The 22989-nt window shown below is 44.2% G+C and overlaps 1 protein-coding gene across 5 annotated transcripts in view; it reads right to left on the reverse strand.

Annotated features, from left to right (window-relative positions):
• AGPAT3 (1-acylglycerol-3-phosphate O-acyltransferase 3) overlaps window positions 1-22989 on the reverse strand; it is an 84639-nt gene that overhangs the window by 42392 nt on the left and 19258 nt on the right. Inside the window, exons 1-3 of one of the 5 annotated variants that reach the window (XM_082766363.1) lie at window positions 11933-12320; window positions 3050-3170; window positions 2436-2515 (exon numbers count right to left, since the gene is read on the reverse strand). The exons of 1 other annotated variant lie outside the window; for it this stretch is intronic. The gene's annotated coding sequence lies outside the window, so the exon portion shown is untranslated. Of the gene's footprint in view, window positions 1-2435; window positions 2516-3049; window positions 3171-11932; window positions 12321-22989 lie in introns of those variants that run through there. 3 more of the 5 variants (XM_082766362.1, XM_082766364.1, XM_082766366.1) reach the window with 3 other exon arrangements.

Consider the following 22989-nt stretch of genomic DNA (forward strand, 5'->3'; position numbering starts at 1 on the left):
CAACAGCATTCATATTCCCCCATCTGTACGCCCTGCTGCATCGGAAAATACTGCAAAAAGGTCCTGAACACATGGCCTTCACAACTTAAAAAACAAGTGAGAACAACTGCTCCCATTGCGACATTTACATTTTCAGAGCAATTATAAATACATAATAGCACAAGCCTTTATAGCTTCTTCCACAGTGTTTTTAGTTTGGGTTATTTTTCTCTCTCAAAATAAACATTCCTACTAGGCAATCAGTAGTTGGCTGAAGAAAGAGAGCTGGTCCCTGCGCAATCCAGCTCCACAGTGCATCTGTTTTAAATGGAACGGGCTCTAACAGCAAACTTGTTTAAAGCTAAGCCTTAAGCAAGGCAGTCTACAGAGCACACTCATAAAATTTTAAGAGCCTAAATTAGAACTTAAGTTGCAATTAGGCACCTGCTCTTGGAGGCAGTAGTTATCAAATTCTCTTGCCCGGGGTCTGGAGATTCAGCTTATGGGCCTTTGATTTCCACTGGATCTCCCATGCTCAGACTGGTCCTTGACCACCCTGGCAGGACTGAACAGTGCTGGGTCCTGCTCCCAAGCGCAGCCAGCATCTTCTGACAGTGCTGCCCTTTCCCTCAGCCTCCTGGGGATCAAAACTTGGGAGTGGTGTAGTCCCGCTCTCTTCAAAAGTCATGGCGACTGCGTGCTTCACAAAACACAGCCAGTACACTGACTCCTTCCAGATGAAAATCATAAGGAGAGCCAACCTCTGTTCCAGGGAAAACTACAACTTCAAATGGAGTATGCCTTTGCGTGGAGTCAGAAAACATGCCCTCAGCAGTCTGTGGATGATCCAGTAGGTATTGCTCTGTGAATCTGAGCTTTGAAGAAAATCTCACAAAATGTACTCTACGTTTCTCCTTGCTTGAACTAACAGAAACTCTTGAAATTGCGATTGTCATTACTGCTTTTGTGAGCTGCTTCTTGTTGTAGCCTGCTGGATTCTTTGTCTTTGCAATTTATTTTTTTTCCTGTGACCCCCAACTAAATTTATATTAAAAATGACTCTTCCAATAATCGTTACAAAATTGTCATGCTGGCAAGCCTGAGAAAAAGAAATCTCCCCACGAAGACGTGTAGGAAGGACAAAAACAGCAGATGGTACCCATAGGGCCTCTGCTTATGCACGAGCCTCAACAAGAAGGGCCAGCCATTACGAGAAATGCTATCATAATTCAGCCTCCCCATCAGTCAGTCCCTCACCTCTTTGAGTGCGTGCCTGCTGGTACCATTTGTGCTTTGGTTCATGAAATGGAGATTTGCTCTGCATAAGAAGCGTCCACTGGGACACTGAAAAGCTCTCAGTAAAATTTCTCTAATCCATATTAATATCTATCGACCCGCTCCAGATTTATCTAAACAATCAAGGTGGTGAAGGAATTATTCATGGGATTATTCAACCCATGCAGCTTCCAGCATGGCCATCCACCTCATTCAGGACATTTCGTTTCCAGACGATTCCTCCTCGCAGGCTCTATCGACCAGAGATAAAAGACCCAGGCACGCGCTACACCAGGGGCACAGGCACCAGGCTTTGCAGCCTGCAGGGCTGGCTACCAGAAGCTCAAGTCCAAACAGAAGCAGAACTTGAAAATTCAGCAGCCGTGCACAATTCATACAATCCCGTCCCCCACCAGCATATCTTTGCTTCTCAGTAACACTTGCATCAATGGCTTTTTCAGGCCTTGCACAAAAAGAAGAAAGGCAAAAATTGGGGCTGTATAAACAGGAAAAAATAAGCTATGAAACGGCAAATCCACAAAAAATAGGTTTTCACACATCGCTTGGGTATTGCTTTTACACTGATGGCAATGAGCCCGAGTAAAAGCATTCTGTAGAACTGGCTCTGAAAGTAGCTGGTCACCACCACACTGTAACAAGGCTTTGTTCATCTGCATCCCTTCACCCACCAAAGCTGCAGACGATCAATATTAACCAGATTCAGGTGTAACAACTAATGTGTGTGTAAAATTTGGTCCAAGAATACCTGGGACTCACAGAAGTGGTTATTTGCCCACCCAATATAACCTATGACGAATGCTTTAGCATTTTTTCATAGCAGGAAAAACTACAACTTCAAATGGAGTATACCTTTGCACAGAGTCAGAAAACAGGCCCTGAACAGTCTGTGGATGATCCAGTAGGTATTGCTCTGCAAATCTGAGCTTTGAAGAAAATCTCACAAAGATTAAAGTTTTGTGGCAAAAGACTCATCCTATAATAGACCTTGAAACATTTTAAAATACTAAAGCAACGCTGCATGTGTGTGCAAAATCACCAGGAGTAAATTACTTTCCTATAAAAAAGCTATTAATAGCCCACAAAGAGGGCAGGGTATCACGGAGATCATCATTAAAATGTCAACATCTGACACTAGACGCTCCGGGGTTTTAAAATCTTACCCTGAAAAACTGTCCTCTTGCTGTGTCAGTGGGGTCTCATCAGCCTTCCACTTTTGCTGTCACCTTTTATGCATGAGAGACTGCAAAAAAGGTCAATAATAAGAATTCTGCTGCTGTAACTTAACATTGTTATATGTTGTTACCAGCTAAAATTTAAGAATGTTTGGATTAAAGGCAGCCCAGTCTAAGATGACTCTACAATCAGCATTCAAAAGATTTCTAAGAACTTTGTAAGAAGCACTTCAAAGCACTATAAGGCCACAGTTCCTATTTTACACTTGGAGGGGGTGAGGGGGGGGGGAGGAGACAATTTAGCATTTACGGAGTCCTCTAGAGGTTTATTTGTGGTTAAGTCTTTGCTGCAATTACTACCAACAGATACAGCATTCAAGAAAGCGCGTGAGCGAACACTACAGCAAGCACCGGGCTGATGCGCAGGTTTCATCCCTAAATTAAATACCAAGAGTGGGAGACGTTTGATGCCTCTCCTAGCAATTCATGCAGATCTATGAAAAGAACAGGATTTGCACTTTTTTTTTTTTTTCTTCTAAAAGCATCTTATTGCTACAGACAAAATGCAAATACAGAAACGTGGGGGAAGATTTCTTTCTTACCACCACCACTGTGGACCACTTCTGGCACCTGGCAACTCTCAGAGTAACAGGAGAATTCCCATCTCCTCCCTCCAGGGAAGTACCACTGCTTATGTTTCAAGAGATTTGCTTTCTCATTTGCCTATAAGCAAAAAAGACATTCTTCAATGAACGAAGGTGAAAATACTTTGTTTAAAAGCAAAACACAATGCAAACAACACAGAGCTGCTTACCCTGCTCACAAATTCTTTAACGCAACCGCTCTCTACGAAGATTACCCATCTTTCTCTTTTTTTTTTTCCTTTCTTATTTTTTCCCCAAAGAAAAGAGAAACCTCTTCCTATATACTAGTATTACACTCTGCTCTGCAGGTAACAACTACTATTGCTTTCAGAAGGTCTGACTGGCACATATCCATGAAATTAAAAGCAAATGTTCTCATTTTATATCTAGCAGTGAAATTGCAGCTTCTATTCAGAATGGAGAAGGGGCTTGCATACTTAAGGACTAGCCTACTTTTCCTAGCTTTACTAATAAGCATAACAAAAGGTATTTCTTTTACCTACAAAACCCTGTCTTGATAGAAGTTATTTGAAAATGAAGCAGAAGCAATTATCCACTCTCAAAACACACACTTAATCCCTATATTTTATTAAGAGCAGGTTTTTTTATGATGCTGAAGCAATTAAGTTAATCATTATTTAATTTTAGATTTACCGAACTGAAGATTTACTTCAGACACGAGCTCACTTTCCAGATAATTTAGTCTCAGTAATTAGAGATGTACTTCACCCAGAGGTGGCTTGTTTAAAGGCTGTTATGTAATTTCACAGGCCTTAAAAGCTCGGCAAGGTTGGCGCAGCAATCTACGAATCACAGTCTGTAAAACCTGAGTTTATTGGGGGGTGCTGTATAGGAGGAGCAGAAATAAAGACCGGGCACGTAGGATCACATTGCGTATATTTACCCTGGCCACCAAGCCGTTCAAAAACTGCTTAATTCTGACCTAGTTCTGACAAATCTGGGCAACCATCACGCTGACACTAGCAAACGCTAGTTAGCCTTTCAGCAAGCTACTAACGGGCTACCTCGGATTTAGGTCTGTGGGCAGCTCGTGACTCGCTGCCAGCCAGACCATCTGGGCTGGCACCGTTCCCAAGGCCGGTTTTCTGTCAAAATGCATTTGCTGTTTTTTTTTGAGCACAGGGTAGCACCATCTTTTGCCACTGCCATTAGAAACAAGGAAAAGAGATGACCAGGCAAGCAATTGACAGAGATACGCCACTTTTTGCAACTCTTTCTCACGCAAGTTGCCCAAGAAACCAAAGCTCAACACAATTAAATTCATCTATTTTCAAACCCTATTTCTGTTTTCATTCCCTCCAAACGTGGAAACTGTAGATTCATTTCAAGACTTTAATATTAGTGCTTTTATGATGCAGTTTGACTTTGTGCATAGAAATGACTACAGAACTCATGTGGCACCAATGGCGCACAGGATTTCAGCAAAGACTGATGGAGAAAAACATGAAGTTACAGAGAGACCAGGACATAACAGGTTTGCTGAAGGGAAATTACTAAAAATAAGTGCAAGTAATTCTTGGCTAGCTGGATCTCCAGAAAACACTGAATCATACTTTTCCATGTGGTGGTACATTAAGTAAGCAAAGTTGGAGACCAGTAGAGGAACAATGACACCAGGCCCAAGAGAGATGGTGACAGACAGTGTGGAAAGAAAAAGTTGCAGAAATTCTCAAAGTTACTAATGAACACATTAAACACAAGCCAAAAAAATCAGTCTTCTGGTTCATTTTAACCAAACGATGGCTTGCATACAAAAATAAAAATAAAAAATGACAGAAGCTGATGACAAAGTTGGGAAGCAATTTCAACACAAACATGAATTGAGCTGTCATACAACAGGCATCACGACCTCAAAGGCTGGAACCATACAAGTGGGATGGAAACAAAGCACAGCCCCATATGTAAAACAAGCAAGCCCCAGCCAGGTGCTGAAAGATGACCAGTCCTGGAGCAGAAGGGCCTGGATCATCCTAACACAAAATACCTCAATCGCCACTGAGATGCAGTTGTGAAAAATGCACATGCAACCCTGGGATGTATCCAGTTAGTATCACGAAGTGATTTACAGCAGGTGCACTTGCCCTCGTTAGCAATAAGGATAAACCTCAGGGAGGGGAATAAGCCAGAAAGGCTGCTGACACCAGAACAAACAGCCATCAGCTGGCCTGGAGGTGGTTTAGGCTGCAACCTAACCAGAACAGCAAAACTGTGGGAGAAGCTTTCATGACCATGAACTTACGTGCTTAAGGAGGCCCATGTGATATTAATGAGGAGTTTATTTATCATATTTATGATACAACACCTGCTGCTCTTTACAGCTCCAACTATTTTTGTGGCTGTCCTGTCTAAAAACTTGGTGAAAGGTCTATAAAACGATCACCAAAAGCAGCTGGTTCTTAGTGCTGGTGGGGGGGGGAGGTTGGTACAAGCACGTGGGTTACAGGAATAAAAAGGCTGACTTAGAGGGGAGGCTACAGAGTTCAAGTAACGTTCCCTACACATCTGAAAGGCAAAAAATAATCCTCTAATTTGAAATAACAATTTTAGAAATCGTATTTACATTACAACTCTCAAACGCGTGTACAGTAATATAAAGTGCTCGTTATAAAAGCTCAGTATAAAAACATTCAAGTCCTACTTCCCAATATCCCATGCTACAGCAACCTGCAGAACTGATGCAACAAAGCATGCTACAGTTCAACAAACTGCACTGCTCAAGCCAAGCTGCTCCTTGGAAGAAGTACTTTTCCTGCTTTTGAAGTGATTCTTGAACACTGTCTTCATGCATTTCAAAGGGATCTCTGCCTTTTCACTGCATTTGTATGGTTTCTCTCATGCAGACATTTCACTAAAACTGATAATGCTGAGGTCAAAGTTCCCATAATGAAAGACTGCAACTGGTAGAATAATTTCTGTTTCAGTATTGAGGCAAGACAGGGTTATGCAAGAAAACAAGATTTGAAAGCAAGTTTGGTCTGACACTTTCTACTGTATCAGTGCCTGCACAAGTATTTGAGCCCTAATGTAAGTCTTTCAATTCAGTCTTTCAATTCCTTATCTTCTTTATTATTAATATTTTTTTAAAGTTTAACCATGGACAAGAAACTGGAAATATATCAAACCTCTGTTCTGATGTCTGCCTAGACTGAACACACACATCTAAGCAATGCATTGAGCAAAGAAAAGTCACATTCAAGCACACACATTTTTCCATTTCAAAAAAAAACTCTTCAATATACACGTGCGCGCTTAAATGCTGATGCAGTTTCTTTTGCATAGCACCTTGTGCTGAATTCAATATAACAACCCCAAAAAACATATCTCCATTAGCTACTCTGATAACTCTGCTTTGAAAATATTTTTAGCATTCCAGCATTCAGGATGTACAGGACTGAATATATCCAACTTCATCTTCAGCATCATCTCAATAGGGCAGCACTTCATAACCTTACAGGTATCCACTGAAGGGCTTCAGCAAATTACTTCTTGCCACCTTCCTTCTACTGTGACTGTCCTATCTTAGAAAGAAAGCACCTAAAAACTAACTGCTTCCCTAACAGTAATTGGAAACGATAGACCCTGAAAGTGCTTTCAGAAAGAGGTCTTCAGTCAGAGTAGAAGAACTAGGGCAATATCAATAAAGGTACAAGGGGTTTAAAACACTTCATGTGAAGTGTTGTTGTTCTGCCCATCCAACACAGAACTGAACTGTAAATCTTCTTGCCACGGCCGCTACAGGTGGCTTAAGCAGACTGAGAAGAGACTCACTAAAGAAACAGAAACTAGGAGATGACAGAAAATACCCATCATTGTGTTGGCTGTAAATCCTTCTACAAGGCATCCTTTATAAGACTGACTACTGACCTACACGAACCAACAACAGATGCTCTCCCTTTTCAAGATGGAAATTAGACTTGTGCAGCAAACAAAGTATTTAATTTTCCAGTGCAACCTGCAACCAAACTCTTCAGTTTTGAGCTTCTCTGTAAGACAGAGAAGAGATAAGCAAAACGAAGCAGATGAATGCATCCACGGCCTCTTACTTCTGCAAACTTCTCTGAAGAGAAGCGAGCTTGAGTACCAGCAGAAGACAAGTTCCATCTAATCCTGTCCGTAGCTTTCTGTGGAGGCAGGGCTCCGATAGATAAGCATCCTCCAGCAGATTCAGCAGTGACAGCTAAAACGTTACTGCCCTCTTTTGTATGTCCCAGCCTTCTGCTGGGGATTACTGCTTCGTAACTGGAACATGCACCTGAACCTTAGCTGCCCCAGTTCACAACTAAATTGCTTAGTTTAAACCCCTAATGAGTGTGTGTTCCTGTCATGACTCTTATTTGTTTATTTAAAAACCAATATATAGCAGCTGGAAAATTATGTTGGAGTTTACCCTGATTAAAGGCCTAAATAGGTAGATTTCTGCCTTCATTTCATGCCCCGTCCCAAACACAGGGACCAAGAGTCCCAGCACTATATTCAGAGTGAACCTTCCAGGGCGCTGCTGAGGCTACACAAGCTTTTCTCCCAGTACTCTGAAGTTTTCTTTGGTATATAGTAGATTTATAGATAGCTTTTAGAGCTGTAGGTCTTTTAATGGCCTTCAGTCTGGGTGAGAAAAAAAAAAAAAGTCTTCATAATTAGTCACTAATGAGAAGAAATTGATTGCTAATTCTTCTGCTCTTTCCAGAGCAGACTTTCCAGGTACTCCAAATTAACCATTTTCTTACAAATTCACTGATAGTTTTAATCTGAAGGAGTTACCTCTTGGGATTTGAGATTTCCAGTTAGCATTTGACAGAAATAGCTTTACAGGCTCCAAGTTTCTAGCAGTGGCCTATGGAGAGGCAGGCAGCCTGCATGGGGTGCCAGCTGGTCCCACCCATGCTTGTGCCACAGGGGACCCCCAGCAGCTCACATCCCCTGTTGTATTCCTCTCCCCAGTGCTGACAGAGAGCTCTGCCACCCTTCTGTGGTGCAGGGAAGTCTCTTTTCCCCATCTGTGAAGGACAAAAACCAGGCACAGCAAGGCCAAGTGACTCAGACCAACCACGTAGTGGATCGCAAGACTGTAGCCTCCCAAGACCCTTATGCAGACAAACAACATCTCCTTGAGCTCACCTACAGACTCCTCTCCCCTCTCCACACTAAATACCTTTTAACAAGGGACTGTCACCAGGGTCGTGAGTCAAGCAGGCTTGGATAAAAATATTCTCAAATACTGCTCCTCACCTGCCTCGCTGTTGTCCACCTGATGCTCTGCCTCGACTCTGGAGACACTTCAAGCTTTCAAGCTTCTGCAAAGCAACCACTGCTGTCAGCGCTAGCACCAGCAACCTGCTGGCAAGAGAACCACATCCCAGCACTGGGCACGAACCTGCATGGCAGCTATTTGTAGCTGAAGGATCCTCCTACTCCTCTGTAGCTCTTTTGCTCCTCCTGACTAAACTAATTACATGTATTTCTGTTTATTCGTAACTCAAAGACAAGTGAAATTAAAAGGATATAGAACAGTAACCTACTTAAGAACTTTAATGAACATGAAGAGCAACTTTTAGAAATAAAATGTATTCTAAAGCACTTGCAGACCTAAATTGACATTTATTCCCTGCCCAAAAGCCTTCGCATTCTGCATTAAGAAAGTAAAAGCCTTTTAAAGAGAGCTTTAAATTTCTGAGCTTCTGCACGTAAGATCTGAATGGGCAACGGTGAAACTAGCTGCGTTAGCTGTCATGTCTCACTCAATAGCACAGACAAGGGAAGTACAGTTAAATACAGCTGTATTCTGAGAAAAAAGTGCTCCTCTGTTACGGGTGAAGTTATTGCAGTGAAGGAGATGATAATTTTACATGCTTCAGGTCTTCAGGATCTCAAGAAGTCAGACATATTCCACGTATTCCTTACCAAGAAGAAGTGGCCAAGAAGATTTTTTTCTTTTTCTTTTCCAAATGCACATCTTTAACAGAGCTACATGCCACAGCCTAGTGTTATCCGCTCCAGAAGAATATGTACCCTTGGCCTTTGAACTAGTGTCCCCCCCCCCACCTTGTTTACACATGGGAATTTTTTTTATTACTATCTTTATAGTATTTCTAATTAATCAGAAATACATAAATAAGATTTCCAGAAGGCTGATGGAGCTTGAGCTAATTATAATCTGAAATAATAAGGTAATTCCTAACAGGATGCATTATCTTTACATTGTCTTAGCTTGGACTTTGGACTTGGCCAAACTGAGCAAGAGTAAACTTTTTTTTTTTTTTTTAAGTTAAAAGCAGAGGAAAATAACTCAAATAGAAGAGAACACAGCTGCAGAGACAGAAAAAGAGTATTTTATTAATCATCCACGAGTGCAGCTGATGAGCCCGCCAGTGGGTGACGCAGGGCCCTCTGAGGGGCCGGGGCTGCCCCACTGGCGGCGGGTGGAGCAGGCCTCACCTCAGCCCTCCCGCCAGCCCCATGGCTGGCACAGGCAGCAGCAGGGCCCCAGCTCACCCCGGCTGAGCGTGGCTGGAGCAGGTGCCAGCTATTTTTAACGCCTAAACCGTGATTTCCATCTGAGCTGCTGTTAAGTTGGAAAAGGGAGAAGCGGCCGCAGCGGCGGCAATGGGGAGGCAGCGGCACAGCGGTGAAGGGATGGTGATGGCCAGGACGTGGTCATGGTTTGAAACACCCAGGGGGCTGCAGGAACGACTTGCTCCCCCACAGCCATGCCAGGCTGGCTTTAAAGAAACTTATTTTCATGGAGGAAAGATGGTGACGCAAAATCACATCACGTATGGGGAGGCAGTTGCCAGAAGCCTTTAGAAGCAGGCCAGGCTAACATCTGTCAGGAAGGAGGGCTGACACCTCCTGGGCCCCCTCTGACTCCCTGTGCTGTAAGCTAGCAGCTGCTGCACACCTGCAAGATGCCAAAAAGCCTCGACCCTTCCTCCCTGAGCATCTTCCCCTTTGGCAGCAGCAGGAGGAGCAGCATGCACCTGCTCTGGCTGATCTCAGTGCTTCTGGACACTGAAACGTAGGCACCGCTTGTAAATAAAGGAACGTGAGGCTGAATTAATAAATTCTGAAGTCCTGCCTGGCAGGACACTGAAGCAATAGTCTAATCTTCAACTAATTTAAATACATTAATTGATTCAGCAGTTTGTTCTCAGAACGCAGATCTCTAAAGGCTATTTGAAATGTACTCAGTGGCAAACTGTGCAAGGAATCGTGTCTGCAGCAGATCATCTGCAAACTGAGAATGACTTCAAAATCCATTTCACGTATATCGTTCTCCTGCTCTGAAAAATCTCAGCTTCTAAGATTAGAGATCTTTTGGAAGATTATTCATCTCCTCATCTCACACTTAAAAGGAGGCCAGAATTTAGACTGTATCTGAAACCATTCAGTACAAGCAGCTTTCCTATCAAGGGACCATCTTTTCATTGAAATCTATGATGTATCTCAGTGTTTGACTGAGATATTTAGTATCTTTTTTCCATAAACACAAGAGCTGAGCAGTCTTCTAATCTCTGAGATTGTAAATGCCCATATTCTACAGCTACAGTAATTAAACTAACTTCTCATGCCATTACCCACACCAAGTCTCTTCTTTAGCATCTGGTCTATTCCCACATTGCAATCTTAAATCAAACCAAAATAAACTATTCTCTAAGATCAGTTGACTTGTCTCTCCCTCAAAAATCACTGCAGCCAGAATGATTCTGAGCAGATATGAAGCATCTTGTTAAATAGCCAAAAGGTCTCTTTTAACAAAAAAAAAAAAAAAAAAAAAAAAAAGAAGTAGACGTCAATGCATGTGGATATTTTTAGCACCTGAGTTGTTCTATATTTATTCCTTTGTCTCTCACTGGAGAGAAAAAAATAAAAACCACGATCCCTGATGAAGCATTACCAGGAAACATATTCTACTGGAAAGCCTGCTTTATGAATCTTAGCTTGATGAGCACTGCAACATGCATGTCACACCACCCATTCAACCATACTTGCCTCAGGGTTATGAGTACACACAGAATAACATTTTCTCAGTTAAAAAAAAAAACAAAAAAAAAAAAAAAAAAAAACCAAACAAAGCAAACTCCTGAGCCTAACCCTTCTGTCATTTTATTTTGATGCAACACCTTAGACTTGCACTTAAGAACTACTAACTTGAAGTATTTTGAAGCCACCACAAGACTCCTCCCTCCTACCTCCGCCCCCCCCCCCAAAAAAAATAATTCAACAAACCTTCTGGGATAGCTATTAAAAGCAAAATGAAAGCACCACCTCCAGCTCTGGGACACAAGATACTTCATCTAAATCTCAAGTCAGCAGCATCTTGGGCAATATTCAAGCAATAAAAGATTACTTCTCTCTTCCTTATTCTGTTTCCTTAGAGTTGTCACTTTCTTGCCCACAAGACTCAGGTCCCATTACCTCCAAAGTGTTTATTCTACCTCAATATCATCATGCCTCTGATCTTATGCAAATTAGCTAAGAATTTGTTTTCAAGGGCAGGATACAGATTATCAAAGGTGTGGGTTATTTGTGTGGGAAAGAGATACTTCTGATAGACAGGAAAAGCAGACTGTGTCAAGGAAGCTATTCCTAGTTGTAGTAAGCTTTCATTAAAAAAAGAAAGAAAATAAATTAAGACAGGGTCTTATATCATCAAAAAATCAGCTAATATATTTTGAGGCTAATAGTATTTCAATTTCCTGCTCTAGAAAGGTACCTGTTACCCAGTCACAGTTATTTTAGAAGTCTGAGTTGTGCTAGATTTCTTAATATAGCATAACAGGAAAACTTGGGGTATTAGGGGAAAGACGCTGATAAAATACTTACCCCTGTATATAAACTTCAAGCTTCTCTCCTCTGACCTTGAAGGACACAATCTTCTTTCCAGATAACCCCTATCCACAAGAGGCGTATCTCATCGCTCAGCCATACTCTCGAAGTTTTTTTCCAACTGGCATTACCTATGCATCGACAGCTCTCTAATCTCAGAATAAACAAAAGACAAGAAAGGGACTCCACAGCGTGAAACTGAACCAGAAACGTCTCACTGCACACACTGATATCAAGTGAATAAGTTCAGTCAGAGTCAGGTTATTACCGAATTGATGCAGTGCAGATTACTTCAGTTTGCAACTTGCCACAAGGTTTGGAAAATCCCTACTTCTACACTATAGGCTTTTACAAGGTAAAAGTATATGTGTCTCATTACATCAACCACAGACTGACCCTTGAATATTTGCCTTTGAAGACCTTGCACTGCATCACTATTGCACTATGGAAGCCAACAAGACTTCAGTTTATATTTACACAATTTTAAAACAAGCTGCTCTGAAGGTTTTCAACTCAGCAAACTCACCTAACTGTACTACCCAGTTTTAACTGCTTTCTTTTTTTCCCCCCCCCTCCTCCACTGGTTAAAATGTTTCCCATTCAGCTGTAGTTTAATTTATAGTCTTTCTGAGAAAACAAAAAAAGAAATAGCTAGCTCTAATTCAAGAATCCTCTCAACTACATAAAATTCATCAAAAAAAAAAAAAAAAAAAAAGGAAACTTTCTCACTGTTGCCAATTCCTCGTTTACTACCAAAGAACACTTTATCATTGTAAAGTACCCCAAAGCAAGGCAACAGAAACATCCAAAGTTGTAGAAAGAAAGAAAAAAAAAAACGCAACACACAACCAACCCAAACCCATGTCCCATAATCAACACAAAGTTTGCTCAGGAGTACAGCTGTGGAAGAAGGGATAACAAATTTATTCTTATTTCCTGGATTAGAATCCACTGAGCTCACCTTTGTCTACCTTTTGTGAACTGAGTAATCTCCTTTTCAAAACGGATTAAATTCCAGAATAAGCATGGCAAGAAAAGTTTGTCCAGAAACATGCATTTTGAATAAGTTTTTTTTTTTCCTCTTCTCTCTCACCTTTGGCTCTCTTCCCTTCTGCTGTATCATTTAATGTCCAAATTAAGCTGTTCTGTGGCTTTTGTTAGTACTCTGGTGTCAAACTGACCACATACACCCTGTGAAACCACCTGTATAACCACTGAAAGGCAGTAACATGCAGCTAGGTATAACCCATTTGGAATTACAGACACAGAGTCTCTCACATACCCGTCTCAGTACTAGAGCCCTCCAACGTGCATCTCCGAGCAGAGCCCTGCAGACATCCTAAAGATACGAGCTGATTCCTTAACGAGAGCCAGGCACACAGACTCACAAGGACACATCCAAACAAGCAACTTGGGTGGGGGTCACTCCCAGGACAGCAGTGCTGCAGTCCAGAGAATCGTCTCCAACACATGGGCTACAAAAATAGCTTCTTTCAGAGATCTTAAGGCTGCAACAAGACCTCCAGCACCTGCCCCTAGTACGACAAGCTGGAAAAAGCAGCAAGGAAAGCCCAGCAAGACCATCACTGAGACCTAGCCATCGCCAGCAAAGGCGCTGAGGAAGCCACCGACTCAGGTGACCTAAAACTGTACATAAAGCCACAGCACTGCTCTGCTTTTGGAGGGAATACCTTGTAACTTCTGCTTATGGCCGCTGACTTCGGTCACAGGATGATTTTGGTGTGCACATACCAGACTCCCTTAGGATGAAACCAAACCTGCAGATCCACTGTCACCCCAGAACCCACTGGTGACACCGGCATCCAACGCAACGGGCAGGCCGCGCCTCCCCAAAGTCCTCCAGTGTATCCCAAGCAGTCAGGAGACTCCGGCAGCCTTATGCAATGCCTGGAATACCCTCTGCTAAACAGAGAAAAGTGCCAAGGGCACACCGTAGCCCTAAGTAGTGTGCTTTCGTGTTCAACTTGAACCGCCATCTCCCAGTTCTTCATAAACCGCTTCATCTTCCACTGCGGCCTCTCTTGCCTCAGTACCATTTCTCTTTCCTCAACATCTGCCCTCCCTCTTCTGTAGCCTTCTTCACTGCTGAATGCTGCCACTTTTTAGTTTTATTTTGTATGTGCTCTTTCCAAATATCCTTTTCTACAGCAAAATCAACCCCTTCAGCCTCACAGAAGGCCCAGCATGGTGACACCTCAAGTCACACTGAAGCAGAACTGCTCATCATGCTATGCTGACAGGGGGCCAAGGCATCTCCAGTGCCAAGAGGTGGCCGACTAACCAAGGAGCAAGACTGATGACTTGTGAATAGAAGGGGACTGGTAATCAGTGGCACAGATCTTTGGGCACATCATCAACCCTACCTTCAAACAAAGGGATGTGCATTAACTTCTCTGATTCCAATGCAGGTAAATGCATTGCTTTTCTATACCCATCGCTAGGGAAGAAGGGTGTGTGTTGAAACAGAATTGCAGTGCACTGATCTTGCATCTGCTAAGAGTCAAAACAAACATCAGCAGTCTGACTGGGAAAGCTGACGTGCCTTTAAAAGCAATTCCACAAGGGCAAAAGATTGCTGTTGCTGGTGGCATAGCAGGTAGTTACACCAGAAAGTATCACTCCACTCCTTGCCCTGCACAAAAGCCTTTCTCGGTCCTGGTCACCAAGCACACAGCATGTTCTGCTAACATAGCTCTTCCAGGGCTTCCCACAAAGACCCTCACATTTGGCCACCTACTTTCCCAGCAGAGCAGGGTATGCGCTGATAATGAGGTGGAGGCACTACACACATCAGTGTTTTCAATTTCATCTATGGTTGACCGTGACCATAATGTGGGATGTTTCCATTTCTTTGGAATAGGAATAGCTCTTGCAGCAGTCAAGCACAGTAACACACTTCCCTTCACTCTGCTCCCTCTTTCATATTTCGAGAGGTGTGAAAACTTGAAAGCCATTCACTACATTTGGTCATTGAGGGTGAGCAGCAGTGCTCCAGGCCAATTCCTGATGCTTCCCTAGTGGTGATCCTCCTCCTATAGATGTCTTGCAGAGTCCCTGAAGGCTCAGCATGGAAGGAGTTGCAAGAAGAGCCTGAGGAGTTGCACGAAGAGCCTGAGAAAAGACTCACCCACTTTCTCAGTCCCATGAGGGTTCAGTAGCCACCTGTGATTCAGAAGAAATTGGAAATACTCACTTTTTGCGGGGGTAGGACCAGGAAACACGTTCCACCTCAACAAGGCAAGATACGAGGCCGTGGCCCAGAAACCCCATTCCATGGCCTGAGGCCTGCAGGACTGCCAAATGGCTGCCCCTACTGCTTACCTAATGGTGGCTCTGGGCCAGGCAGCAGGTTGGACTCAACACGCACATTGTCTGGGGATCCACCGAGAGCAAAGGCCCGGGTTATCTTGTTGACACCATCCACATGCTAAGCTAAAAGGTTTGGAAGACAGCCTTGGACTACACCCAGACTGGACCCGCTCACCCCACATCAGCTCACCACTGGTAGTAGGAACTGAAGGTCGTGCGATTTTACAGGTGACAGCCCCTCCTTTGCGCAAGGTCTGGGCTGCTCATGTTTCATTTGGTGACAGCAGAGACAGCGGTGCCATCTGATGGCAGAAGGCCTTGACCTTTCATACTCAAAGGCTCTGTGCCCACTGCTGGTCATCTCATGTCTCGAGGGCAAGAGCATCCTGCTAGACCAGACCTGCCCACCAGGGACAGAGATAAAACAGCTACAAAACGTCTGAGAAAGCTGCGACTTCTGTCTTGTTCCTCAAACTACAGAATGTCCTGGAGGGTGAGAGTTTGGTCATTTGGTCGTGCTCCTTGGGCAGCTGGTGGTAAAAAAAAAAAACAAAAACACCAATCTCAGAGTGAAGAAGAGATTAAGGCAGCAGGTTGAATGGGTCACTCAAGTGAGCAGGAACAGAAATTAACTTTGATCCCACAAGAGGCTTACACAGGCATTAGTGGTAAGGAAATGATGTGCTAGCACCTTTCCTGTGAAAGGGGACAGGTGACAATTTGACACTTCCTGGAGGAACAGCCCAAGGAGCAGAGGTCAGTGGGGCAGTTTTTCTTCAGAGACCTTCTGCAGCACATGCACAGGGAGGGCCGTGGGTCTGGGGAGCAGACTAACCTGAATGCAAAGAAAAGTAAGGAGACAAACCCCATAAAACTGAAGCCTGATCTACTGGCCTGCTCCTGCTGCACTGCACGCTTCACCAATGCAGATACAGTCAGCCACAACTCCTCTGGCAAAGAGATTGTCTCCCTGTGCAGAAGAATCCACAGCTCGAAAACCCAGGCCAAAGCCCAGCACCACACTGTTGGGAAGATTTTTTTTTTTTCTGTTAAAAAGGCATTGTGAGTACTATGTGCTATAGTGCAGCACAGTTCTGTTGTTTTGGGCTTGGTTGTCTTAATAAACTCTCGTTTGAGGTGTCTGCTGGGAAGGTGCCTTTTTCAATCCTCCTTTCCCCACAAGGTGGACGTTTGTTTTTATAGTTACAGTCACTACAACTACTAGAAAAGTCAGAGACTGGGGCATATATTTGAACAACTGATAAAGGCAGAAAAGCAAACTACACGGTCCTTTGGACTTCCAGTTTGAGCAATATCCTGAATTTGAACATTTTCACAGGGGTATATTTTCCACTTCATCCTCCAAACATGACATTCAAGAAGCCAGAGGTTATCGAACACTGAGCTAGCATTAATCAGCCTCTCAGGATCTGAAGCCCTCTCTGATCTCAAGGGCTCAGGGTAAACTGCTGTAGAAGCCTATTTTTCCCCCTTTTCACCCTATTTATTTGTTCTTTGCTGGACTTTGTGCTGATTTGCAAGTTATACAGAGAGTTTAATGCAAGGGTACGACTTTACTTTTGCATGCGCCCTGCCAAGCAATGCAGCCACTGGTACTTGAGGCAATTCTCTGCTGCCAGACCCACGCTGCTAAGAGACAGGCCAGAAGACCAAGCAAAGCTGCCTGCTCCATATTCACCAAAAAAAATATTAAAAAAGGAATTACACCGAGCTTTAACATTATTTCTAGAGACTGGTAGAATTTTTCAGTAATTACTTGTTCTATTTTTGTGCTTTCCCAGTTCCTGCACTAGATGCTCACCCTGACAATCCCAACTAAAACCATTTGTCAGCCACTACAACCTGAGATACCAGGTCTCTCTCTCACACTCAACTTACCCCCACTTAGAGGTAAATCCTCTGGTGGACCTTGGTGTTGGCTCCCCAAAGAGGGAAGAAAAAAAAGGGAGAGAAGGGAATCAAAATGTCAATTCAGGGAATGGGCTAGGCAGATCTGGCAAGTTGCCTGAAAGAGGGGACAGAAATATCCTCGTTGGAGATGGAACAACAGGACCCTCATAAATGCTGAGAGAAAATCCTGACCAGAGCTATAGACTAAAGCCTTTGTACCGTGTACTCCTGTTTATGTTTGGACAACGCTCTGAGGCCTGGGGAAGGAACTGATTTGAACACAGCTCCAATCACTGGGCTGATGAATCATCTCACCAGTGCACGCTCTCTTTCAGGAAAGAAGAGAGAGTTGGCAGAGGACAGCGCTGCAGAAGATACCAATATTACGAAACAGCTGCTGAATCTGATGCAGGAGCAGACCATCGAATTAAAAGCATTTTGGTGCAGTTCTCTTGGCTGTCGTTGTCATCCCCAACCAAGCACATCCTACAGCTCGTAAGGAACAAATGCATTCCCTTAGAAATCCAGCCACGGGCACTTCCCTTCCAACTCCGAAGTGCTGGAACAGCAAAACCCAACGCTTTTGATACTGTATATGCACAGAGCACCAAGACAGAAAACAGAGCAAAGACAAAGGAAAACCCATCAAAATTCTTTCAGGGATAGTATCAGTGGTGCATCCAAAAGCAACGAGCTTGTGACATATTTACAGCTGTATTTCATGAAACCTGCACTAGTTTGGGGATATTTTTTGCAGCAGCTTATAGTCCACTGGCCTAAAGGCTGCAGTGTTGGCTTCACTCTGTTACTTTCATACAGTTACAGGCAAAAAGAAAACACACAACAACAAACAAAAAACACCACAACAACAAAACTTAGTGTTTTCTATTAAGTTGTTTTTATAAAACCTTAAAAAAGCCCTTGGACCAAAACAGCAGAGCAGAGCTCCCCATAGGAACCCTACACGGTCCAATTCCTGCCTCTTCAATCGTTGCAGAGGTTATTGCACCTCTCCTGCTATGCAAGGTTTTCACCTCCTCCTTTCCTCCCCCTCCCTCAGACAATCTCAAGCACCTGAAAAGCAGCATTCAAGACTGCAGCATCAAGCCTTGCCATGAGGTGCTCTCCCTGCAGCCCTCCAGGCTGCCATTCACTTTATAAACAAAAACAACACTGCTCGTGAAACACTGAAGTCAAGGGGATGGCAAGCAAGTCACCCCCCACAGCAACTGCAGGAGAAACACCCTTCTACAAAACAAGTTCTTTTCTCGTTGACAAAGATGCTGGGATGAGTTTAAAGGATCCTGCATCACCAGTCTCTGCCCGTGAGCTGATTTCCAAGACACGTGAAGTGCCATCTCTCTGTTGAGACACGGAGAGGCCCATTTGGGAGATGGATGGCTCCAAACTGAAGGCTTCATCAGTGACCCTAAGACCCTCTGGGAGCCACTGCTGCCTTTCAGCATGCTGCCACATGGCTCTTCGTGCCAAGAGCAGGCACAATATTAGCAAGACACAGGCATAAGGACATAGGAGCAGCAGGAGACAGCGATTTCCCAGCCAAGCAGAGGGGAAGTCTCACACCCACGTGCCCCCGTGCTGAGCTGCCCTAGCCCAGCAGCAGCTCTGCCAAGATGACCTCCAGCACACGGCGGCTCTGCTCCCACCAGCAGCCGCCCTTGCCCTGCCTGGCTATCTCTTGCTATCAGGCCACGCTCATTTCCATACCCAAATACCTCTCCCGGAGAGGCTGCTGCAGATAAGGGCATCCAAAAGCAGCAGTTGGCATTTCTTCCTCCACCCAGATCAGCTGAGAAGCCACAGCACCGAACATGCAGAGCAAGCAAGCTGTGTGATCACGCAGATGCGTGCTGCAGCTTCAATAACTTCAGGGCTGGATGGTGCCACCAAGCAATGGCTCCGCTTTGCTGCCTGACAGCAACCCCAAAATGGGAAATGCAAAGGAGAGAAAAATCACAGGAACCAGGATTTGGGCTCACAGCTGCCATAACCTGCTGTCCTTGGAAAAGCTTCCTTGGAAGTGAATCCCAGAGCACTGATAGACCAAATAGCAGGTAAATGATGAGCCTATAGCTCGCTGATCTTGCAAGAACAAGCTGCCTCGCAAGTGCGTTGATTCAAGGCTAAAGCCATCAGGTGGATGCGTTCTGGATTATTTCACTCTAACGAAAAATTTTATGCAAATACTTGCCGGCACAGAAGTATTTACACAGCACAAGCCCTTATCTAAAATACATTATCAGTACTTCACATGAAAATTTGCCACCACTACTAAAAGAAACCTGCAGAAGCTGAATTCTTTATTCATCACGCAAGATAAAGCTTCCAGGTATTCTTGCCTGTAAAACGTCTGATAAATATGCCCTGTTCTCTAATTGGTTTTTATTGGTTACAAAGATCTGACCAGCATCCTCCTGCCCCTCCAGCTAAGTCACAGATCAGTTAAATTCAACCCATAATGAAAGGTACAGGCCAGCTCTAGCTTTGATGAACTGTATTCCCAAGCCCCTTTAATAGGACAGAGAAGTGTTGTGGGGCAAAAAGACATTGCACACCTTTGTTCAGCCAAACACGAGTTTGCCACTCCTCTCCTCACCTGTGACATTTTCAATGGCAATAACATCCCACCTCTAGGATTGATGTATTCTTCAAGCATCAAAGCAAAAAACTAGATAAGGAAAAATTATAAATCGTGAACGTACATATGCTCCGGGAGCTTGTCACAAAATACAGTCTGTTCCAAACAATTCGAGGCTTCAAGGAACAAGAGTGGGTTTTTATTCCTATGCCAGACTGGCAGATCCTTTCCTTTCCTTGAAAAAGGAAAGAAAACATAAAACAACACAACTGACCTCATTTCTGTCAGCTGAGACACGAGGCTTTAACCTCAATGCGAACGGTACATAACCTGACCTTTTAATTTTCCCGAATGCTTCACATGCGTCCCATCCTAAAGTTCTAGTTATTTGTTCTTTTTCTCCACACGGCAGAAAAGAGGCTTTCAGTTTGCGAGAAAGATGATGCTTTAGGTGCTCCCAGTGGGCCTCTTCTTTATTGTTCAGCTCTATCACTGTAGCTGTAACGATATCATTGTATCCGTAACAGTATTTATCTGATATTGTTACAGATATTGTATTTATTGGGCCGGCACTGCTTTCTCCTACTGGCAACCAGAGACTTGCTCCCTAGGTTTCTGTAATGACAGGTATAATGAGATACAAGCAGATATCTTTTATTGCATCTCTGGACACCTGCTCTGAGAGAGTTTTCTGTTTCTGCATACGGTTATTTGAATATGGGAATGACCTCTCAAAGAGAAGTGGCATTTTTCCCCCACAACAGGCAGACTGTTAAAGTGAAGGCAGGAAGAAAGCGCTCGCCTCGCTCTCCTCAAGCATCTTCCAGCATTCCTTTGTGAATTGAAAAATCAACAGCTTTCACGACTTATTTCACGCCCTGCAAGTTATAAAAGACTTCAAGCAAGTGGGTCCTTACTGTTGGAGTCTGAATAAACCTCATGCACTCAGCCTGCCCATCAAGGATTTTAATAACACCAGGCTTCATGAATCAATGCTGGTGATTTTTTTCCCCACTGTTTTTCTCCCAGGTGACTGAAAGGATTACTTTCCCCACAAATGCTTTGTTTCGACAGCCACCTGGACGAGCAAAAAGGCAGGTTTTTTATTTCTGAATACCAAGGGGATGAAAACAAAGGGAGGGTACTACGTCTGTGTTAAATTCCCTAGGCTGGAAAAACCTTGTGATTTGGGATCATTATTTCCTCCAAAGCTAGTCTTAAGAGCAGGACCATCTTTATAGCCTCTCAGTACTTGCTCAGTGGCTTTCGAACTGGTCGGTCCCTTCACCCAGAAAGTATAAAAATTAGGTCCAGGGGAAATGGTGAAGAGGATAATATCCACATCATCAGAAGCTGGGACAGTCCTTGAGCAAAGGGAAGCAAAGCAGGTAAGGGAATTCTGTAAGAGGCAGAAAAAGAAATGGGAGCAACAAAAGATGGAGAAGATGCAGGAGGATGGTCAGGAAGCATGGGGAGGAATGAGGAAAAGAAACGGGGCCTGGGTGTAAAAAAGGGGCTGATATAAACTGGAGAGGGGACTATCATGCAGCTGCATTGCCACGCTCAGTTCTGCCTTCAGGAGTTCAAGGATAACGTTCACAGGCTGAAAGGTGCAAACAGAGCTTCACAAACAACAGCAGCCATCAGAAAACAAGCCTTCAGCAGAAGGCCCAACAATAACAGCTGTTTCAAGGAGGGGGGGGGAGGGAAAAAAGGAAAAACGAAGCAAACTTGATCACAGTTTGAGTCCCCACAGAGAAACAAGTTTTATGGCAGATAAAATACAGCTGCCGTGCCTAAAGCTTGGTAGATGAGAGCCAGCAGTTTCTGGATGAAAGTAAAAAATTTGGGTTACACGCCACGTGCACCAGAGATCACCAGCTGCTGGAACAACCCAGAATGGCCGGGACAGTCTTCACGACTCACCATTTTGAAATCAAGTCTGGATGCTTCTCATGGAGGCGAGTCGTAGCTGAAGGACAGATTTATGAAACATGGGGATAACCTTGGGATGGTTCTTAGAGCCTCTGCCTTTGGCTTGTGACTCCAGGTGAGTGAAGGAGGTGGGATAGGAAAAGGAGAAAGCACAGAAGATACAGGGGGAAACAAAGAAAGCATATTGATAATGAACTAGAATGAGGAAGACCAGAATAAAAGGAGAAATCAAGAGGACATACGTAATCATCTTATTTCTTTTAGTTGAACAGGCATGGGAGAAAGGAAGAACTGGACAAGAGAAACCAGCTCTGGGCAGGAGACTGGGCTGCAGACAGAGCAAGGAGGAGTCAAGGTGACGTTTGTTTCAGATCATTCTTCCAAGGGCGAATTTTTTTTTCAAGCGTGCAGCCCCCAGCAGCAAGGAATCCAGGTCCAGCTGGGTGGCACCCATGTGGCACACCGACTGCCCTGACACGACCCAGGTGGCGCACGCTGCCAGCTGACAGCGAGCCAGGAAAATGCCCAGCCTAAAATACCCCCAGTCACACTCACTCACAGCCTATTCCTGCAGATGACAAACCCTTCTAACCAGCGATCCCCTGGCCAAAGGAAACGTGCGAGCAGGTGCCCTTTGAAAGCCCCTATGTTCCTCCGCACGCTGCCTTGATCAATACAGCCCTTGTTTATTTCCTCTGCTCTTCTGAGCTCCGTGACGAGGCACAGCAGCGAAACCCTACCTGGGCATCGGCTCCGGGGGGGGATCGGATGCGTGCAGGCGGCGTGATCTATGCACAAGGAAAGGGGACACCAGCACACGAGGGATCGGTGTACAAAAGCAGAGGAAGCACGGGACTACCCACCTGAAGGCTCTCTCTTGGCTTCTCCCAGCGAGAGCCATGGGGTCAAGTGACAATAACCACATTAAACAGGCTTGCGGCGTCATGGCATAAAGACCTGAACCTCAGAGGCAGGGGCAGCTAAGCAGGCAAAGCGTATAAAGCAAATCAAAACGTACTGACCGATTCATTAGCCGTGGAAGCTTTAAGGCAAGTTGTTTTGTCTTGCTTCCAGCTCAATCAGTGAAAGCAATCAGCCTCTGAACACGGGAAGAAAGGTGATTTACTGCAGCAGACGGAGCTCCTCTCACCTTTGCCAGGCGCTGCGCGGTAGGTAACGCGCTGGGGGAGGCCTAAGAGATCACTTCTCTCATCAGATCTCAGTGTACTCCTACCTTTGCTCTAAAAATCACATCCAGAAAAAAAAAATTAAGTGGGTA

This window comes from Aythya marila (genome assembly GCF_965140915.1).
Source record: "Aythya marila genome assembly, chromosome: 1".
NCBI lineage: Eukaryota > Metazoa > Chordata > Aves > Anseriformes > Anatidae > Aythya > Aythya marila.